This window comes from Myodes glareolus, chromosome X (genome assembly GCF_982192425.1).
Source record: "Myodes glareolus chromosome X, mMyoGla1.1, whole genome shotgun sequence".
In the NCBI taxonomy this organism is placed as follows: Eukaryota; Metazoa; Chordata; class Mammalia; order Rodentia; family Cricetidae; genus Myodes; species Myodes glareolus.
In genome coordinates this window covers 31059048-31080642 of record NC_142053.1, presented here as the reverse complement: position 1 = coordinate 31080642, position 21595 = coordinate 31059048, and the positions used below count along the sequence as shown (strand labels likewise).

Here is a 21595-nt window from a genome sequence, read left to right as displayed (position 1 = left end):
CCAGCCTCAAGGCTGAGATACCAGCCAGAGCTGTGTTCACTGCCACAACTCTATGGCGTTTCAAGGTCCTTGCCAGCAAGCTGCAGCATTCTGCTCACAGACCACACTCAGTCTGACTGCCTGCCTGAAAGAGTCAGAGTTTGCCCTGGCAGAACAGCCCAGAAAACAGGCATTTTAAAACAGTGCAGCTTTTTTTCCTGCTACTGCTGAAAACCTGAAAAGCATGCGTTCAGCTTTTCATCAACACCGTTTAAGTGCTTCGCTGCAAGACCTCTTAAAAGAGCTGCAAGGTTTTGCAGCTAAAGCTGAGTCAGGAAGCCTCTCTTAGATGAGAGCATTTGCTTGCCTCTAGCAAGCAGAGCAGACCTGAGAAATTGCTGCTACCAAGAAAACATGCTTTACTCTATTCTTTTCTAAGCTTTCTCAGGCTTTCTGTGGATTCAGTTATCCACGTCTGGGCGCCATTTGTAACACAAGGGCACCGGCTTGTTGGGGTTTCCATCCCACCTGGTACCCTACAGCCGGCATACCCCAAGGAAAATCACACACAAGACTCCATAAGGTTATAAACTGATTGGCCCTTTAGGTCAGGCTACTTATTAGTTCTTATGACTTATCTTAACCCATTATTCTGATCTATGTTAGCCACACGGGCTCAGTACCTTTCTCAGTGTGACAGCTTACATGTTGCCTCTTCGGTGGTCTGTACAGGAATGGCGGAGGGAACTTCCTCCTCCGTAGCCTTATTCTATTCTCATTGCCCCACCTCCACTTCCTGTCTGGTTGACCTGCCTATACTTCCTGCCTGGCCAATCAGCGTTTTATTAAAATACATGATTGACAGAATACAGACAATTCTCCCACACTGTTTCTCTTAAAACTGAAAATATTTATATTCACTTTAAATTCGATGTCTGAGAACCACAAAATTTGTGTCAGATTTTAATCAACTGACACTTTTTAGTAAGTTCACTGATTTTTTTCATGTTACTAACATTCCCTTTAAATTTTTATTAAGATCTAGAAATAGTTTAGTAGAAATAACTGTGGTAAGTAGGGCTGAATTTTTACAGTTCAGAAAATGCATTGTTTTATGTTCACACTTTCTATAGTTCTCACAAATTAGTATAATATCTTTTTATATTTTTGCCTTGATTTTTGCTCTTCCATAGAAATATAAGCAGATATATCTGTTTTTATAGCTCTTCCAACTAGAATATACTTTAACTACTTTAGTGCTTTGTTGATAAGGTTGTAAAGCACAGGCTAGAAAAGAGTTCTGCAATTCTATGATTATCTCTCCATATTTACATGAGCCTGTAACTTGGGCTGTAAGATTCAAATGTTTCTAATTTTGTAAGGATTTTTCTCCAGCTGAATTGTCCATCTACCAAAGATCAAATGGACCTTTGTAAATTACTCAACCGTCTTAAGAATCCAGAGAGTTCTTTCCTCCCATGGGAATGTGAAACCATCATCCAAGAAATTTCATACTATAGTAGAAATGAATATGAAATATATCTTCACAGACACAGGCAACACTGTAAAAAAGTACATTGAATAAAGAAAATGCAATGAAAATGAGAAGGATGTGATAGGTGTCATCTCATGTGGGCAAAATAAAAAAAATGTTTCTGAAGAAGGGAATCAAAGAGTTAGATAAGAAAAAGAAAACCTGTAGAGGTTTAATTTGTGAAATCATTAAGAATAAAACAAAATAAAAGATTTAGGCTTCAAATGAAATTTCCTTTCATTCTACCACAGCATTAATTAGCACAATAAAACAGTACTGAAAGCTGCTTCACTTTCTAAATGAAGAATTTCTTCGTTGTATTGCTGTCCTCTGAGAAAACACGTCTACAGCAGTTCACCACTACATTTGCCTCCGAGAATCTTTCATCCCCTTGTTCTAAAAGTGATGATCTCTAAGACTTGAGGACAGGGGATGTAATATTAATGCCCAGTTTGTGAGAATTCTATACTTTTTTATTCTCTTTACTGTGTCCAGGGCCATTGCACATATAACTGTGTTGTAACTGCATGTGCAGGATCTGCAAATATTAAGACAGTCAAAATTAATGCATGGATGAGGGACTCACTAAGTCCAATTCCTAGCTGAGAAGTTAGTGATAACTGACAGCTGTTAGGGGAGTGAGAGGTAGTTTAGTTAGACTGAGATGCTCGATAGGTTGCCCCCATTTACGTAAATGGCCCTCTAACCATGCTCATAGGAGCAGCACTAAGTGGTTAGAAAAGAATAAGGGTGAGTTGTACAGCAGTTTCCTCTAAATGGAAACATTACCTGCAAGGGGGGCAGGAGGCTCATGAGGCTCTGGAGGCAAACAACATGTCATCTGTCTGGGAAAATGGAAATTTGCAGGCTTCTGCAAGGCAGCTGCAGTGTTATAGAAGGAGCAAACAGGTGCAAGAATGGGGGCTCGGAAGAGCTCAACTGCAGAGAAGAGGTTCTTCCACTGCTCCGGACTTGCCTCGAGTTTGCATCAGACCTCGAGTTTGCTTCTCAGTCCAGGTCAATGCTTTGGGTTTTAGATGCTCTCTGGTGTCATCCTTGCTCTTGCAAGTCTCCCCCTCACACATAATCCCGTTATAGAAGAATCTCATTGGTTCACCAAGTTGGATTTTGTTGGAATAATTACATTGGTCTGTTATGGGTTCTCTTTCTGGGGTGAATAGATAGGTGTGCTGTGCCTCCTCAGGAAAAATTGGTCACACAAAAAGGGTTTTGTCACAGGTCTTATGATCTTAAGTTACCTTTTAGGGTGTTCTTTAATTTATGTGCCCCTCCTAGGCACAATTTCTTTCCTTTGTGTTGCCTTCCCACCTCCTTTATGTTTAAACCCCTTATGGATACCTGTTTCTCTTTACTATACTTTAAAGACCATTTTGATTTTATATTACTGTAATTTTCATGATTTTAGTTTTAGTTGTTTTATTTATTCATTTTTTGCTTTTACATCCCAACCAAAATTTCTCCTCCCTCCTTTCTTCCTAGTTTCTCCCCTTCACCTTCTCTCTTCCCACTCTTCCACTCCTCCTCCTCTGTTTCTCTTCAGATACAGGTGGGCCTCCCACGAATATCAACCAACCATGGCATATCACGTTGCAGTGATACTGGCACCGCCTCATCTGTTAAAGTTGAATGAGGCAATCTGGTAGGAGGAAAAGGTCCCAAATGCAGGCAACAGAGTCAGAACCAGCCCCTGCTTCCACTCTTAGGACTCTCACAGAAAAAGCAAGTTGTTGAAGGCAACTTTGCAGAAAAGCATATGCTGAAGGCCCAGGTAAGTCCCATGCTGGCTCCCTGATTTTCCGTTAAGTCTCTGTGAGCTCCTATGAGCCCAGGTTAGTTAATTCTGTAGGCTATGTTTCCATGATGTCCTTGACCGCTCTGGTTAATACAATCGTTTCTATCACTCTTCTTCAGGATTCCCTGATCTTGGCCTAATCTTTGGCTATGACTCTCTGAATCTGTTTTCACCAGTTGCTGGGTGAAGCCTCTCTGATGATATTTGAGCTAAGCACCAATCTCTGAGCAGAGCAAAATATCACTAGGAATCATTTCATTGACTTTTTGCCAATGGTATTGGGTTCTATTCTAAGTCTCTGGGGTAACAAATCTCTGGGTCCTGGCCCTTAAGGGTGAGCTCCCTTACAGGGTCTCCAGCTAGGCTAGTCATTAGTTGGTCACTGACACAATTTCTGTACCATCTTTACCCCAGCACTTCTTGTAGGTAAGACAAATTGTAGTTTGAAGTGTTAGTGGCTAGGTTGGTGTTCCAGTCCCTCCACTGGAAGTCTTTCCTAGTTACGGGAGATGGCCAGTTCATGATCCATCCATATCCCTCTTACTATGAGTCTTATCTAGGGTAAGCCTAAAAGATTCTGGGAGTTTTCATTGATCTGGATTTCTAGCTCATCACAAAGATGCCCCCAGATTCCAGTTGTCTCCTCCAATACACTCTCTCTCCATTCTATCCCCACCTGATCCCTCCAGTTTCCATCCCCATTCCCTCTTCCAGGCCCCTTTCACCTTCCACTGACAATGTCCATCCTATTTTTCCTTCATCATGAGATAAATGCATCCCCTTCCGTGAGTCCACCTTATTACTTAGTTTTCCTGGGTCTGTGAATTGTAAAATGGTTGTTCTTTACTTCAAGGCTTTTATCCACTAAACATGGTGAGTACATACCATGTTTGTCCTTCTAGGTTTGAGTTAGCTCACTCAAGACGAGTTTTTCTAGTTCCATCCATTTGTCATTAAATTTCCTGATGCCATTGTTTTGAACAACTGAATAATATTTCATTGTATAATTGTACTACATTTTTTTATCCATTTTTCACTTGAAGAATATCTAGGGTGTTTCCAGGTTCTGACTATTATGAAAAATGCTGCTATGAACATTGTTGTGCAAATGTCCTTTGTGATATGGTGGAGTGTCCTTTGGGTATATGCACAATAGTGCTATTATTGGGTTTTGAGGTATATTGATTCCCAGTTTTCTGGAAAAGCGTCATATTGATTTCCAAAGTTCCTGTAAAATTTTGCACTCCCACCAGCATTGGAGGAGTGTTCCCCTTGCTCCATATCCTCTCCAGCATGATTTCTCATTTTTGTTTTTTATCTTGGTCATTCTGACAAGTGTAAGACAGAATCTTGGTTTCCTTCATCTCTTTTGATTGATTTTTGGTTTGAAGTCTATTTTGTTAACTATTAGGATAACCCTTTCTTACATCTATTTAACATTTCTTCCAGACTTTCTCATTACTCAGTCTTCTTTGTTTTTTATTGTTTATGGTTTTTTCTAATCTCTAATTCTTTCATTCCTTAACAATTGTCCCCAGTCCTTTTAGTTTTCGTTTATTTAACCTTGCTGCTCAACATTTCCTTCCCCACATCATCACGATTTCCAAATTTAGATACAATAATGTCTAATTTTATACCCATTCAGCATCTGCTTTACCATTCTCTATAATATCATCAGCAGGGATTCATTGGTGGACTTTAAAATTTTTTAGGCATGGCGGCAAGTCAGGGACAGCAAGATGGTGGCTGCTGTGGAAGGTTGGGATCAAAGCAGACCAGGAACGGGAGGAGCTTCTGTCGGGTGTTCTTGATGATTTCAATAAAGCCAACTCCTCCTGCTCTAGTCCTCAAATCCCAATGCTTTAGGGTCCCAGAAGAAACCACCAGGAAACACTGCTGTGATTCCCTCTTCATCTCCCAAGAGAAAAAAAATTCCAGGAACAACTGTTTGACAGCTAGCTGACTTACTAAGCCACTGAGGTGTTTTGAAGGCAATGAATGCGCTGATTGAAGAAGAGCCCTGCCTGTTGGAACAGTACCAAAGGCTTTCAGAGGCAGGTGGAAGAGTGGGCAATGATACAAGCCCTCAAGCAGATATTTTGCTTGCTCTAAAGAAACATTGAGGGGGCAAACCAAAAATGCCACCGACCTTCAGAACTCAGGCATGTCAAAAGAAGACCTGACCAAGGCTGGACATGGATGAAGGTGATAAGGAAGGAAACTTCTCCTTGTGATGCAGAGTATCATGCAGAAACTACTAAGAATGTGCTATACCCATCCCTGAAGGAGATCACTGAAAAGTATTCAGAATCATTGAAGAGTCACCCGGAATGTATTCCTTTATAGCAGTTTGAAAGTTAGCAGCAGCAGCAGCAACGGCAGCCGCAGCAGTAGCACAATGTCATGAGAAAATATGTCAGCAGTTTGAGGCATAGATGCTCAGAGACAGTGAGGTTACTCACAGGGCTCCTTTTAAGATGGTGTTAAATCTTATGTAGCAGATACAGGGTTTGGGCTATCCTCCCAAAGAGCTAGCTAGATTGACATTCCTTGGCCTCAACTTTGACCTGGATGCCTTCATTCTATAGGGCCCACCAGGTGGCCAATGGCGAGCCGTGTCTGATCATGGAAAACTCAACACTTTTTTCTCCCTTAGTCTCCGCCATGGGAAACACCTGGACTCAGCAGTACCACTGGGAACTGAGGCAGGAATATCATCTCTGGGAGTTATCTGCCCCAAACTCTCTATATCCCATTCAAGACTGTTCTATAAAATCTCTAAAGGAGAAGAATCATTGTGCTTGCCCTCCTCCATTGGGCTGGAAGAGAAGCCTTGGGCATTTCCCATTCATGGGTGCTTTACCCTTACTCCCACTTTCCTCCTAGACTCAACAGTTCTGTGGAATTTGAGTGAACCCAGGGCTTGACCTTCCTTTGCCCCCAGATGTCCTCTTATCTCCTCCCTTTTAAAATTACTCAGTCCAGTTATTCTAAATCCATGCTGTGGTAGATGAAGATCAATCTGGTTTCATTCCATCTAGTCCTATACTATTCTCAGCTTACCCATTCCCTCATCCCTGGCAAACATAATTGTAATGTCAGAGCTCGTAAATGATTGGCTATTCTACCCAGATAATTCTGACTTATTTGAGACATCAGATTCCCTAGAATTCTCTGTTCAGGAAAGTTCTCAAGAAAGATGTGCATCCTGAGTATTTTTGTTCTGCAAGCCCCATAGGACAATGTCCAATAAATATTAAGAAGCAAGGGGAAAACCAGAATTCAGATGTATTTCTGCAACAAATAGTTTGTTGTTATTATATCACATTGTTTTCTCTTCTTTCAGTGCTACTGCAAATTGAGTCTACAAGAGTAAGCATACCAATAGAAGATTCTCAAATAAAATTGAAGACAAAGCCAAAGAAGCAGCTATAAAAATCACAACACAGAAATACAAGAAACAAGACAAAGGGAAATAATATGATGAAATCATGTTACATAAAATTCTCAAAGAATAAATAAAAACCAAAAAAAAAGAAATACAGGAAACAAAGAAATGCAACAAGACCACCCCAACATTATAACTGAATTTTAAAAAAAAATACCAAAATAGAGAAAATGCCCAGTAAAGTTTTCAGATGTTTACCAGTTAAAGTGATCAAAATCTCAAAAAAAAGATATAAGAAAGTAGAATTCAACCCAAGACTCAGAGAGGAAAGTCTGCATCAGCAATTGGGGTTGCTAGTAAAAACTGTCAGCAGCATTGAAAGCAATTCAGCAAAGAAAACTGAATAAATCAAATAAAACACAGCTCAGAAAACAAGACAATAGACTTGACAAATCTGTACAAATAATAATATAAACAAAGCAAGTGTAACATAATATCCATTTAATATTTTAGACTGTTTAACTGCTTGCTTGTCCATGTTCTTTATGAGGTGCCCCATAAGATGGACATTAATATGTCAGTAAGAATGAAATATTTCCAACAGAAGGAAGCTGGAAACCAATCATTTTATCACATGATACTGATGTTGAAATTTAAGACATGGATTATAGTAAAAGTAATGACGAGAGTGGACCATCTACCTTAAAAGATTACTAGAGTACTATTTAGGTATTCTTTTCTGAATGATAATTAGATGAAAGAGTTTACTTCAGACAAAATGATAATGATTTACATTCAGTATTGGCTACTTTTCTATGTGCATATTACTTTGGAATAAGTATGTTTCCAAGGCCCAAGATCAAAATAAAGGATTAAGAGGTTCCTTATATAGTGAAAAGTAGTAACACATACTACTAGTGCATACACATACTAGTAGTGCAGAGAATAAGAGTCTGTGAAGTGCTAATATCATCTATATCATGTGTGCTACACCACTACCCCTGTCCTCACCCAGGTTTAGGAACCATCATGGAAGATGTAGCAGAGATGAAGAACTGGAAGATGGGTAGCAGTGTTATGACATGGGCTTACCAGTAGAGATCTTCACAAAGTCAGGCCAGCCAATATCCTAGCATGAAGTGGGAAGGGTCTCAAATGTGCCCACCCAAGCTGAGGAATTATTGATAGTTGGTATCTCTTGAAGAAGGGGGAGTCCATTTTTGTTAAGCAGTGGTACTTGACTGGTCTCCAAGATCCGGGGTATGGTTCCACCCTCATGAGTATATTGGAAGCAAAGGTCTCAGTAGGTTATTAAAAAAATGAAGAAGATACAAATTGGGTGGTGGTGTGGAGATGGGGATGAATATGAGAGGAAATATGGGGGAAGAGTGGGGTATAAATATAATCAAAATAATTATGTGAATGTATAAAATTCTCAATGAGTTTATACATATATTTTCTAAGTGATTTAAAGCTTTATAGTGATATATAATGAATTTTTTAGATATGAGCAAAATTAACTATAACACCTGTCTTAATTTCTTGATAGCATTCATGTGGCTAATCAGTTATAGAACCTACTCACTTTATTTGTTCCTGGGAAGTAGACATTATCACTGGTTTCAATACATAGCAACCCAACCTAGTTACTAACTGACTAGGATTCCAGATTCATTAAAATCCCTAATTTCAGTCAAGTATATGAAAAATAACTGAGAGAAAGTTTCTATTGCTTCTTCAGTTTCCTTCAGATCAAAGTCATATTAAAATTCAATGATATTTTCATTCATCTATTTATTTTACATCTCAGTCATAACCTCACGCCCATCTTTCCCTCCCAACCCCTCTCTTCTATTTCCCCTCCTACCTCTCAATCCCCTTCTCATCCATCTTAACCCAAGAAAGGCGCAGACCTCCTATTAGTGTCGATAAAACATGGCACATCATGTTGCAGTAAGACTGAGTACCTCCCATGTATTAAGGCTGGACAAGGTAACCCAGTATGAGAAATAGGGTCCCAAAAGCCAGTGAAAGAGTTGGAGGCAGTCCCTGTATCCTCTGGAGTACCACAAGAGAACCAAGTCATCCAATTGTAATATATATGCAGAGTGCCTCGATCAGTCTCATACAGGCTCCCTGTTTGTTGGTTCAGTCTCTGTGAGCCCCTATGAGCCCAGGTTAGTTCATTGTGTTTTTCGCTTCTTCTTAAACTTTTTTTAAAAAACTATTCTTTATGTAGAGGGTATATAACTCAATACACTAACACAATGTGGGGCCAACAGAAATACTGAACTAACTATACTTGATTATATTATATCATGGAAGACAGACTCTTGTAAACATGGGAGAAATTGCATGTGAACATTCTTTCATCAAACTCCCTTTGCTTTCTTTTCCCTCACTAAACAATCATTTTCACAAAGCCTTGTCTTTCAAGTTCTCAAGTCCAGTCCCTTGATGCCCTTCCCTAGAGATATACCACTCAACTTCAATAGAGGAGGAAATTCTTCTTTAATTACTTCCTGCCTTTCATCAAACTTGAGTGGTTTCAATTTCCACTAAGTGTTAAAAGAGAATCACATCTACAGACATCACTAGAAGGGGCATATTAAGACCCTAACTCTTTCAGACAATGGAGGTGACTGTACTCTTTTAAGTTCAGCTTCCCCACTAGAATGAGAAAAAGCAGATTTCTCTGTAACGTTCCTAACAGGCACACAGAGGATGATTTTTATAGAAAATAATCTAATCTCAAATGGGCAAAGTATGCTTCCTCCATTAATTTGAGTTTACTTGGAATTACTTTGAAATAAACAAAATGTTTAAAACCTGTATATTATTTTATTTGTAATTTCTTGAGAACATCTTACATTCTAAGAACTAAGATCCCCAAAATCCTTATATTTGGATGACTTTATAACATCTCAGTTTTATATTCTTTCTTTTTTCAATTCCTGTTCCTGATAAGACACAAAAACAAGGTGGTTGGTTTATTTCACCATGTTTTTTTCTTCAGTGTCATTGAGCACAGAGCACATAGTCTATAATTTTTCCTATTATTTATACTAGGAAATATATTTCAATATCTATAAAGAAATTTACCAGCTAGACCATAGAGTTTTCTGTCAGCATAGTTGTGTCCTGACTATTAGTTCAGTTACTTTTAATTAATTTTTAATATATTGTACTGTGATACCTGCATATAGTGTGTGTGTGTGTGTTTGTGTGTGTGTGTGTGTGTGTGTGTGTGTGTGTGTGTGTGTGTGTGTACACCACATGTGTGAGTTAAGGACAGTTATGTGCTGTAATGTGGATTCTTGGGATTGAACCCAGGTTCTCTGGAAGAACAGTAGTGCTCTTAACTGCTAAGTCATCTCTCCAGCTTCCCAAGTTCACAGCTGAGTAGATATATGAAGCTTTTGTTTTCTTAATTTTCTTAAGTACATATTTATCGGGTGTTATAGTATGCTGTTAATTTAAAAATAAGAAATGCTTGTTTTGGGTAACTGGATTATCACGTATAAGTCCATGACTTCTTAAGTTTTAAAGTACACATGAGTACACAGGAGAACGGGAGATTCTGTTGAATGCATATTTTGACTCAGTAGGTTTAGGGTAGGACAAAAGAATGGTGTTTACAAAGAAGTCAAACAATTCTGGTCCATGGGAAACAAATTCCAAAAAAAAAATGTTTAAGATATATATCCTGAAGAAAAAGTATTAGTTCAAAAACCCAATTCCACCATATATTATAGCTTTATCACTTAGTCAAGTAACTAAAACTCCTCTTCTTTGAGAGGGTGATTATAATGACACATACTTTCAGGTTGTAAAAGGTTAAAAGTGATGAACATGGGAAAGACTTCCAAGACTCTCAGAAGGAAAAGAAAGAACACAAGAAATCAAACTTCAGTGCAGCAATTTGACTTTAACATCAATGTGAAAAAATGGTCAGGTGTAGTAGGCCGGAAGATTACCATGAGTTAAAGACAATTATAAGCTACAGAATGAGTTCCAAGTGAGACTAGACCACAATAATATCCTAATTTTGAGAAATTATAATTATAGAAGTTATTTCAATATGGTCACAGATATTTTTCACAAAAAATGGATTCAACTGGTCACTTAGAAGAAACTACTTATTTTAACAATTTATGAAAGAAAAGGAGATACAGCTTTATGGATCTGGACAAATATCAATATAATATAGATATGGACATGCAATATAAATCACATAGTTTCTTTCACAAAGTAAAAAACACATATATTTAAATTGTTCTTCTAATTTATTTTTCATTATCATCTTAGACATGGTATCCTCTTTCCTGTTCCTAAGTTCCTAAGTTCCAAGTGGAAAGGAAATGTTCCATACATAAATATCTATGTGAAGAAATTCACAATTTTTTTCAGCTCCAAATGCTTGCTCCACTGTCTTATGAACTACAGCTGGGCCACACCTGCTAATCTAGCTGTCCTAAAGACACACACAGTCAGCATTTCCATTTTGAATGCTGAAGGGGCATTTTGTAACTCAGTCATCATCAGTCTATGTTGGGCTGAGGGTTATCAATAAAGGTTAGAACACAAGAGCAACCTTCAAATAAATACTCCTTTTTTCAGTCAACTTAAATAGAATTGAGGAGTATGAATAAGGCTACTTTTTCACTTGATTGTAATTTAGAACCAGGCATCCAACTTAAATATTTACTTCATGCTTTCCATAAAATGGTTCCTGAATATTTGCAACTATAAGAAAGTAAGCAAACAGCCAGCAGACAAATAATTATACATCCATTTAGTTCAGTTAAAACCCGTATGTGTTAAGATGGTCTTAATTTCTGTCCTGTCATTTAAAAATTTCATCATCACAGATAATGAAAAAAGGAAAATGAGATTGTTGGTCAGATGTTAGTCCAACAGATATTCTGACCTTGACGTGAATGTACAGATTTCTTGTGACTTGAAGAATTTAATAATTCTGTATATCTAACAGCAAAAAGTGTGACTCCTATTGACAAAAACTACTTAGGAATTTGAAAATATAAATACAAGTGCAAAAATAATACTCTCAAAGGAGAGTAAACATTGAGCCAACTAACAAAGCTAGACATATAATAAGACAAATGTAAACAAGTTATTAATAATTGGCAGTGTACTTATAAAATAGTTATAAAGGAAAAAGTCTTTCTTCTGTGGCCTTTGTTTACTTGTGTAGTGTAAATACTCCAACAGTGAAACATTTCAAGTTACAAAACTACACCACATGATGCAGGGGGAGGACTATGTGTGCTCAGATGTCTAATTTAAAACAACTTTAATTGGTTATGTCACACTACCGGCTATAATTAGTACAAACAAGATCATGACTTTTGCATTGTCACCATGATGCTCCGAAAGACAACTATGAATCATATATAGCTAAATTAAGCAGCGTCTATAGTGCAGATGAAATATTCCATGTATATAGTTGTCTATATGTGTGTTCTCATTAATGTGTATGTGTGTGCACATGTGCATGTGTGAAGGTGCACATGTACATGTCTCCACATGTATGTGGAGGCCAGAGGCCAATCGCAGACATTTCTCTGGACAAAAATTTTTCATTGATCTGCAGCTCCTTCATTGTGCTAGACTGACTGCTCATTGTGTTCCCGTAATTTGCCAGTCTCTACCTACTCTTGACCAGGATTACAAGCACATGTCATGATATCTAGCTTTATTCTTGTGTTCTAGAGATTGAACTTCGGTCCTTATGTTTATACAACAAGCCTTTGACTAGCAGACCTAGCCCTGGATTGCATAATAAAAGTTCTTCGATTTCTATATCCACAGAAACAAACAAGTATAAATAGCTTTAATTAATAATCGTAGATGAGAACAGTTTACATGAAAAATATTATAGATCAACAGTTACATTTTGTAGTTCAACAGGCAAATGCATAAACAAGATATAATAATTATATTTAAAAATATACCTAACAAGAGAGCTCAAATATATATGGTGCTATAACTTACAGTACTTAATACGAGTATCAGAGTATATACAATAGAGATTTGAGATGAATAGATCAAAGGGGAACAATATCTACAAAGAAATCAAAGAATTGACCAGCAATCTAATTCAAACAGACCTAGTATAAATCTATGAATTGTTATGCCTAATAGCATAAAGAATTATTAAGAATAATATTCATTCTTAAGCATCCAAAGGGCTTTCTCCCATATAAACCATGAGCCACTGCAGACCATAAAACAAACAATAGTAAGTTCGAAAGGATTTAAGTAATGCAGAGTATATTCTTACAATGAAAAGCAAGAAGAAAGAAGCTAATAATCAAAATTTTTAAATTGACACATATGTAAATCTTAAATACTACTTTCCTTAGTACTTGTGGGCTATTAAAATTAAAGAGAAAATTTAAAAGTGCCCTGAGATAATCACACACTAAAACGCACCACAACGAAATAATATTTTTTTTGAAATTTGTAGTTGGAAATGTCTATAGTAAAAAACAATAAATCCTCCTACCACAGGAAACTCAAAAGTAAAAGCAAGTTAAATCTAAAGTAAACAGAAAAAATGAGAAGCTAAAGATAAGCTGAAATATATAATTGAAATCAATATATAAATGTAATATACAATTACAAAGCAATGAAAGAATCAAAACAGTAGCTGATATTGAAAAAGATAAAAACTGACAACACTTTAGTTAGAATTACCATGAATAAAACAGAGAATATCTATCTTCCAGAAATTAAAAAGATTATAAGGTAGTATTGTGAGGAACTATTTGGCAATATTTAGATAACTTGGGAAATGTACAAATTCCTATAATAGAAATAAACTACTGAAATGGTCTCAAAAAAGATATAGACAATATGGATAGACCTATTAAAAGTGGGTACAGAATCTATAATCCAGAAGCTTCCACTGAAGAAAATTCTGAAACTTGATAATTTGCTGAGGTATTCTACCCAATAACTAAAACAGGATTAATACAAATTCTTATCAAAATCCTCCAAAAATGAGAAAGAACAGGAGAAAAGGAGACACTACCCAATCTATTCTGTGAAGCAGATACTGTCTCTGACAGCTTATGATAGATACAGAGGTCAATGAAATTAATTTAATAGTCTAAAAACAATCTATTGATTCTTAACAAGGATATCAAGATATACAGTAATAATTCTTATTAATATTGACACCAAAGTCCTCAATAAAATATTAGCAAACCAATTCCAGTCATATATAAAAAGTATTACACAAAATGAATGAGATTATTCCAGCAAAGTTGTTACAGCATGAAAAAAGTAATACAATACACTAGAATACAAGAATACAGAGCAGAAATCCACATATGATCTCTGTAGATACCAAGAAAACATCTCAAAAATGTATACTTACACGATTTTAAAAAATGTGGAATAGAAGAGAAATTTCTTAATGCCACAAAAGGGTATCTTTGAAAGCATATAGCTGACATCATAATGAATACTAGAGAACAGGGCTTACCCCCCTAGGTTCAAGAACAATGCAAGGATATTGTTGCTCACCACTTCTATTCAATGCACCATTTCTATTCAATACTGCACAGGAAATCTAATCATGGTAACTAGGGAAAGAAAGGGGGCATTAAGACAGGAAAGTAGAAAATTGATCTTTGTCTTGGTTACAGGTTATATAACTAAATTTATAGACCATAAAGTCAGTATTACAAAACAAAAACTTTGCATAGGTCCATGTGTACATCATGCAAAGAAGTATAAGACTTAAAGACATCTCTGAGAGCAAATAAATATAACTTGAACAAATGTGATAACACACAAGATCATCAACTACAACAAAGTTAGCATTGTTACCACACCGACAAGTCTCCTAATTATGTTCAAATTTAATGCTGTATCTATCAAAATACCTTTCCCTTTGGGATGCTGAAACTCTGATCAAAAGATGCACTGAAAATGTAAGAAACACAGGAGACACTAAACAGTTTATAAATAAAAAAAGACTCAACATCCTCCTCTGTAGATACTAGACCAGACATGATCATTGCTGTTCTATCTTCAATAGCTAGGAAATGGAGACAACCTAAATGTCTTTCAGCTGACAAATGAATAAGGAAATGTGGTACATATACTTATAGGCTGTTAAAAAATGCAATCATGAGGTTTAAGGGAAATGTTTGGAATTCTAAAAGGTTATATTGAGTGAAGTAACCAAGTCCTGAAAAGACTATATTCTCTTATCAAATCTTCAGATGTGTGTACAGATACTAGAGTAACAGAGAAATCAGGAGAGTAAAAAGGGACCATTGCATGGGTAGGTGTAAGAGAACAGTAGAGAGTAATAGGAGGGTATAAACGATCTCATCAGGGAAATAGGAAAAGGGTAATGCTTATTAGACAAAAGGAGGTAAATAGATACACAAAGAAGAGGAGGGTTAAATGACAATAAGAATGTCTGAAAGTGCATAAGAAATCATAACATTATCTAACTACCTAAAAAACGTAACATGCATGTCTTTTACATACTCAGTTTTCTCATCTGGGCTGACAATGCTCTCTATAAGACCCAAGAGTCACCTAACAAAATTTCCAACACTGAACTTTTTTGGATTGTTTTTAGCATTGTCTAAGAGACTCTCAAATATTACAAGCTATTATTAATGCCTTTGTTTGATCCCCAGAGGTAGAAGATAAATTCCTATTGTGGAAAACATTGTGTATTTCAGAATCAGGGCCCAGAGTCGAGACAGAACTGACCTGAAAGTCTTCTCCTTTAAGGACTAGTTTTCATAGTACTAGAAAGCACCATGTAAGCTTCCAAAGGAAGAAATAATCCAACAGTTCTCCTTAGCTGTGATGCTTATCAAACACAAAAACACTAGCATAGCATGACAACCCTAAAGGTGTCGTAGTGTCTGACACACCCTGGCAGTAACCAATAGCTTTCTAATTGGACTTAAGGCCCACTCAACAAGAGGGAAACAATGTGTAGTACTGGAAATTTATCCAACTGCCCAGAGCTTATGATTTTATGAATCTCGAAGAACTTATAACTACCATTTTATGAAACCATCATATTCCCTAACTACACTCTAAATATTTATCCTTATACCTACATATAAGTGTAGTCCGGACCTTTCATGAAGAGGATATCTCTTTTCAACAGAAAATCTCAATCAATCAAAATGCAGAGTTGTGGATTCAAGTCTCAGTAAATACATCTACAAAAATTTCTGCACCTGAGGCTTTGGGAACTTGTGGAAGACAGGGCAGAAAGATTGTATGAGCCATAAGATCAGAAATTGTTCTATGATATTTTATCTCCTAGTAATTCCAGAATCTACATGTAAAAAGTCTCAATATAATGGCTGCCCCCATGAGCTAAATAAAGACAACAACAATAGTCATGCTAATGTGGAAGAAGGAAAGTGAAAGCAGGGAGGGTCACACCTATGCAAAGAACTATAAAAAACTAAAGAATGCTGAGAGTAGCTTTCAGGAAAGAGAACAACAGTTTGATATCCAATGCCCTATGGTCAGCCCTGAAAACATACAAATAACATTATACAGAATGTGCAGGTTATATCTAGGAATATATATTTATATGATAATATATATGAAATTAATTCATGTATTTACAAATACAACTGTAAATAACATTTAATGAAAATAAAGGTCATAAATTTGAAAGAGGGCAAGGACGAAGTGTTGGAGAGAAGAAATTGAAGGGGGATATGACTTAATTACATATAACCTTAAAATAAAATAAACAATTAAAATGAAAAAGTTAGAAAACTTATTTTTTCCCTTATTCCAAAACAATAATCAAAATTGTGTGATGCTGGCCTAAGGATAAACTCATAGATCGATGGAATGGAATGGTAATACAGAATAATCTCTATATATCTTATTGTTTTGTTTGTTTTGTTTTTCAAGACAGGGATTGTCTACTCTGTAGACCAGGCTAGCTTTGAACTCACAGAGATCCATCTGCCTCTGCCTCTCAAGTTATGGAATTAATGACATGTGTCACCACTACCTGGTGTCTATTGATTTTTAATGATGATGTCAAGACAATTCCATTCTTTTTGCAGTTGGTATGTAATATATTTTACATTTATATTTTATTTTTACATTACATTTCTGCTTTTACATTAAATCATATAAAAAAGTAACTGAAAGGAAATGATAGTGCTAATATAAGAGCTGACATAAAATAATGAACTAGAGGGATAAATGCCTATGATAGTACATTAATATAAATTTCCTAGATACGCCAACAAATATCAAAAGCACAAGCAGAAAAACTAAGGGTACATCAGACTACACAAACTTTTACAACATTTTCATTTCAAAAACACCATTAAGAAAATAAACAAAAACAAAACAGAGAAGAAAACTTTTATAAATAATATATCAGTCAAGAGTAAATAATTCAACAAAAATGGGCCACAGATTTGCTTTGTAATTTCTCTAAAGAAAATACACAAGTGTCCACTGTACCCATAAAAGAAAGATTCAGTTCATTAGCTATTTGTGAAATGTCACTCATTGGCATGATGAAACAGCACTTCACATAAATAGGAGAGCTAAATTTAAAAAATTCAGACCAATACAGGTGCAAACATGGACATGAGGCAATATGGATTTTCACACAACTCGTTTAAATAATGACTTGTTATAACTTGAACATTTATATACAATAGGAACCAACATTTTTTTCCTAGGTGTGCACAAGGGCAATGAAAACATAGAATAGAAACAAAAATCCATGTGAACTGATGTGTTCTGCAATAATAGTTTCGTACACTGTGAAAATGTTTTTGACAAGGCACCTTCTGACTGGTTTAATAAAGAGCTAAGTGTCCAATAGCCAGGCAGAAGCTATAGTTAAGACTTCCAGGCACAGAAAGGAGTCTGGGAAAAAGAGAGGCAGAGAAGTCAGTCAGACAGGGAATGAGCTGGCCACACAAAATGGGATAGAGTAGGACACACAGAATGGGACAGAGGTAAAAGAACCACATGATAGAACACAGATGAATAAAAATGTGGTTTAATTTAAGCTATAAGAGCTAATTATGAACAAGCCTAAGCTATATGCCCAGCTTTCATAGTGAATAAGTTTCTGTGGTAGATGGCTGGTGGGACAGGGAAAGACTCATTACACTGAAGCCTGAATAAACAGCATGTAAAACCTTGCTACAACACAAACCATCAATCAAAAGAAATAAAATTCTTATACACACTACAGAAGAAACCTTGAAAACAGTAATCTGCATTGTATGATATCATTTATATAAAGAAACCTAAAGTGTAAAGTCACAGCGTCCAATGTTCTCCAAGGTTTTTAGTTTGGAAGCATGACAATTAACTGTCAATAGATATTTTTATGGAAAAAATAGACTTGCAGTGATATTTTTAAATTCCTACAAATTTGTCAAAATGACTGAACTGCATACTTGAAATTAATTCACATTAAATCTTCTCAATAAAAACTTTAAAAGTAAAAGTAGAAACTAACATTTACTGTATGTTTATTAATTTATACATACTATGCTATTTATAACTTTACCCATGTTTGTCATATTTCTCTCCCTGTGAAAAATACCCGAAACAATTTATATGTATTTTATATATGCTTTGCTGAGGTCCTACAACCATACATCGCTGAGTACTGATTTAATGATGAGTGAAGCCTTGGCACTTGTTTGACTGATTAATAACTAAATTTGATCTCCTTTTTATTTTGTGGTACTTTCCAGGGAGTGAGAAATTGATTTATGTGCTCCTTTCACCAAAAATTCCATGGAAAAATTTCTTTTTCATTATAGAAAAATTTCGAAATCCATGTAGTCTTTTTCTTTCTCATTATATCAATGTTTTACTCCATTCTGGTGAACCATTAGAAATGAATGGATTTTTTTCCCTTGGAGTATGCAGAACATAGCTAGTGTATCTGTTTAGGGACATTCAGGAGAGACAGCAGGAAAGGAAAATGATACTTACTCTAGCTCCAAAAACTCCCTTAAGTGATTGTATATATCCCCTCGGCCAAGTCCTATAGGATTTTAATTTTTTTTTCCATTTTTAGTGAAGTTCCTTTTGTATTCAGTAACAACTTTCTCTGCATGAGCATTGCTTCCTCAGTAGACTCTGGGCTGAGGACAAAATATCTTCTCTCCTGAAGAAAAATTTTCAGACACAAGTACACAACCAAAATTAGAAATGCAGAGTTACTGGTTTAAAAAAAATCCCCATGTTCTTGTGGAACTTGGCCCAACTGGGACTTATATCTGAACTTTGACCTGCTCTTTTTTTTAACTCTTTAGGAATTTCATATGAAGAACCCCTACCCAGCTCATTTCCTAGTATCTCCATATCCATACCTCACTCTTGTGGTACCCCCCAAAGGAAAGATACAGAAGAATGAAAATAAGATAAAAATAAGCAATAATTGTTGTGGGAGTATCTTCCGCTGCCTCAGCCAATAGTCGCTGAAGCACGAGCCCACAGTGCAATGGGGAGCGCCTTCCACTCCGTCAGCCAATAGTCGCTGAAATATTAGCCCACTGGGGTGTGGTATATTTCTCTTTTAAAAAGAGCCACAGATCCCGGATCAGGCCCTCTTGGTTCCGGCTCTTGGTCCTGGCTCCTGCTCCTGGCTCCTGCTCCAGCAACTAGGCTCCCTTCCTGACGGTTTATGGTGTTTGTAAGTTTTACCCCCCAAAATAACCCCTTAAAACATAACTGGTGTGGGATTGATTCGCCGATACTTGGCGCCCAGCGTTTGGTTTAAGAACCGCCCCACCCCCACACCCCCAGCTCGGCCTCTGGCTTGGCTACCTGTCACCAGCACAGGGACACGGGGCCCAAAGCACTAGGCCTCTTTAGGAACAGTGCAGTGGCTGTGTCATGACCCTCTGCATCAGGTTGAACAGAGCAGCAGGGCAGGAGAGCCCGGCCGGGGTAGGCCAGGCTGCCTTGTTTATTGGCTACTAGAAGCTCTCTGACCTTTTGTGATCTGTGAATTTAACCTCTGGATTTGAGTGTATATATTCTAGAGTTTACTTCCTGAATCAATGCCACTGCCACGTGGATTCAGGTGTGCCCCACCTCCTACTGGCAGGCAACGGTCATTACAGGTAACATTTTTCTTTTCGGTTGAAAATAAATACATACATACAAGTACAATTTCTTTTGATTGAAAATGTCAGAAAATATTACTATTCAAAAGTTCAATGGTTTTTTAATTGCACTATGGAGGATATTCTGAAGGATGTCTCAGATATTCCTCTTACTTTGTTATTCCTGGAATCTGTTGCTTTTCTGGTGTTTGGCTATTTTATAAGAAAGATACAGTCCTTACAGACTGAATTTACAATGCTGAGGGCAGAGATTAAAACCTTAAGAACAATTCAGACTGATACCAACCTCCTCAAAAAAGAGTTTGGAGATTTCAAGGAAGAAACTAGATCAGAGTTTGGAGAGTTCAAGGAGGAGACTAGATCAGAGTTTGGAGTTTTCAAGCAGGAGACTAGATCAGAGTTTGGAGTTCTCAAGGAGGAGACTAGATCTTTGTTTGATATGACTCGGTCGACTGACCAAAATATCAAGAAGGTACAGTCTGATATTGCTTCTTTAGAAGGGAGCTTCACTGCTCTGGAGGAGGGGACAACAGAAATGACTTGTAACCTCCAGTCCATGACTGTAAGTGCTGAAACATTAGCTGAGAGGATTATAACCATTGAATGTGAAAATCGGACTTTATCAAAAGCGTATGATAGATTAATTGACAGGATTTCCATACAAGAAGGCACAGTACATGCCATGAGGATTATGTCCAAGGAGGATATCGTATCTTTAACGGACAAGCTCCACGCCTTAGAATTATCAATGAAGGCGATTGTGTCCAAGGAGGAAATAGTGTCTCTGACAGACAAGCTCCATGCCTTAGAATCGTTAATGAAGGCTTTGGAGCATAATACTGGACAGGAGATTCAGGACTTACAGAAGGCAATGGTGAGCAGATTTAATAAGATTGAGGAAATCATAGACTCTGATGAACAGGAGCAAAAGGTAGAAAGGCAACCTTCACCTCAAAAAACTCTCAGTCTACATAAAGTTATACCTGCCTTTCTAGTAATAACATCAGAAAAGATAACCAGCTCCAAAAACCCTAAGGTCATTAAAGAACATACATGGGAGTCTATACGTATGAATGATCTGAAAGAATTTAAACAAGCAATTGTGAATTATGGACTACATTCATCCTTTGTTAGGGAGATGTTAAAATCCTGGGCTCTGAGCAGCAGGGTCACCCCTCAAGATTGGAACCAGCTCACGTCAGCTGTCCTCGAGAACGGACTTTTATGGCATTTCAAATGCCTATTCAAACCAGAGGCCAGACTTTTACAACAACAAGAATCAGCGAAAGGAATTGAGGTTTCTCTAGATCAAATTCTAGGGGAAGGACTTTACTCTGATCCTCAGGAACAAGCTCTTTATGATGAAATCATTTTATCCATATGTGCTACAGCAGCTCTAAGGGCCTGGGACAGGGTTCAAGACTCAAGTCAGAGAGTAGAATCGTATGTCAGGGTCAAACAGGGTCAGAGAGAACCCTTTAGTGACTTTTTACAAAGACTAACTAAGGCTGTACAAATAGGGATACCTGATCCAGAAGCAAGAAATACAATAATTGAGTCTTTGGCTTATGAGAATGCCAATGTAGAATGCAAAAGGATCCTGGGGCCTTTAAAGCTCAGATCAGCGCCTTTGGATTAATGGGTTTTACATACAATGAATGTTGATACATTTGATTATGGCAATGAAACATGGGTGCAAGAAGCAATTTCCAAAGGTAAAAGGAGACATC

General features: G+C 36.9%; 1 pseudogene; it reads left to right on the top strand.

Annotated features, from left to right (window-relative positions):
• The first annotated feature begins 2366 nt into the window (after positions 1-2366).
• On the top strand, positions 2367-6212 carry LOC125403692 (peroxisomal biogenesis factor 19 pseudogene; annotated as a pseudogene).
• The last annotated feature ends 15383 nt before the right edge of the window (positions 6213-21595 follow it).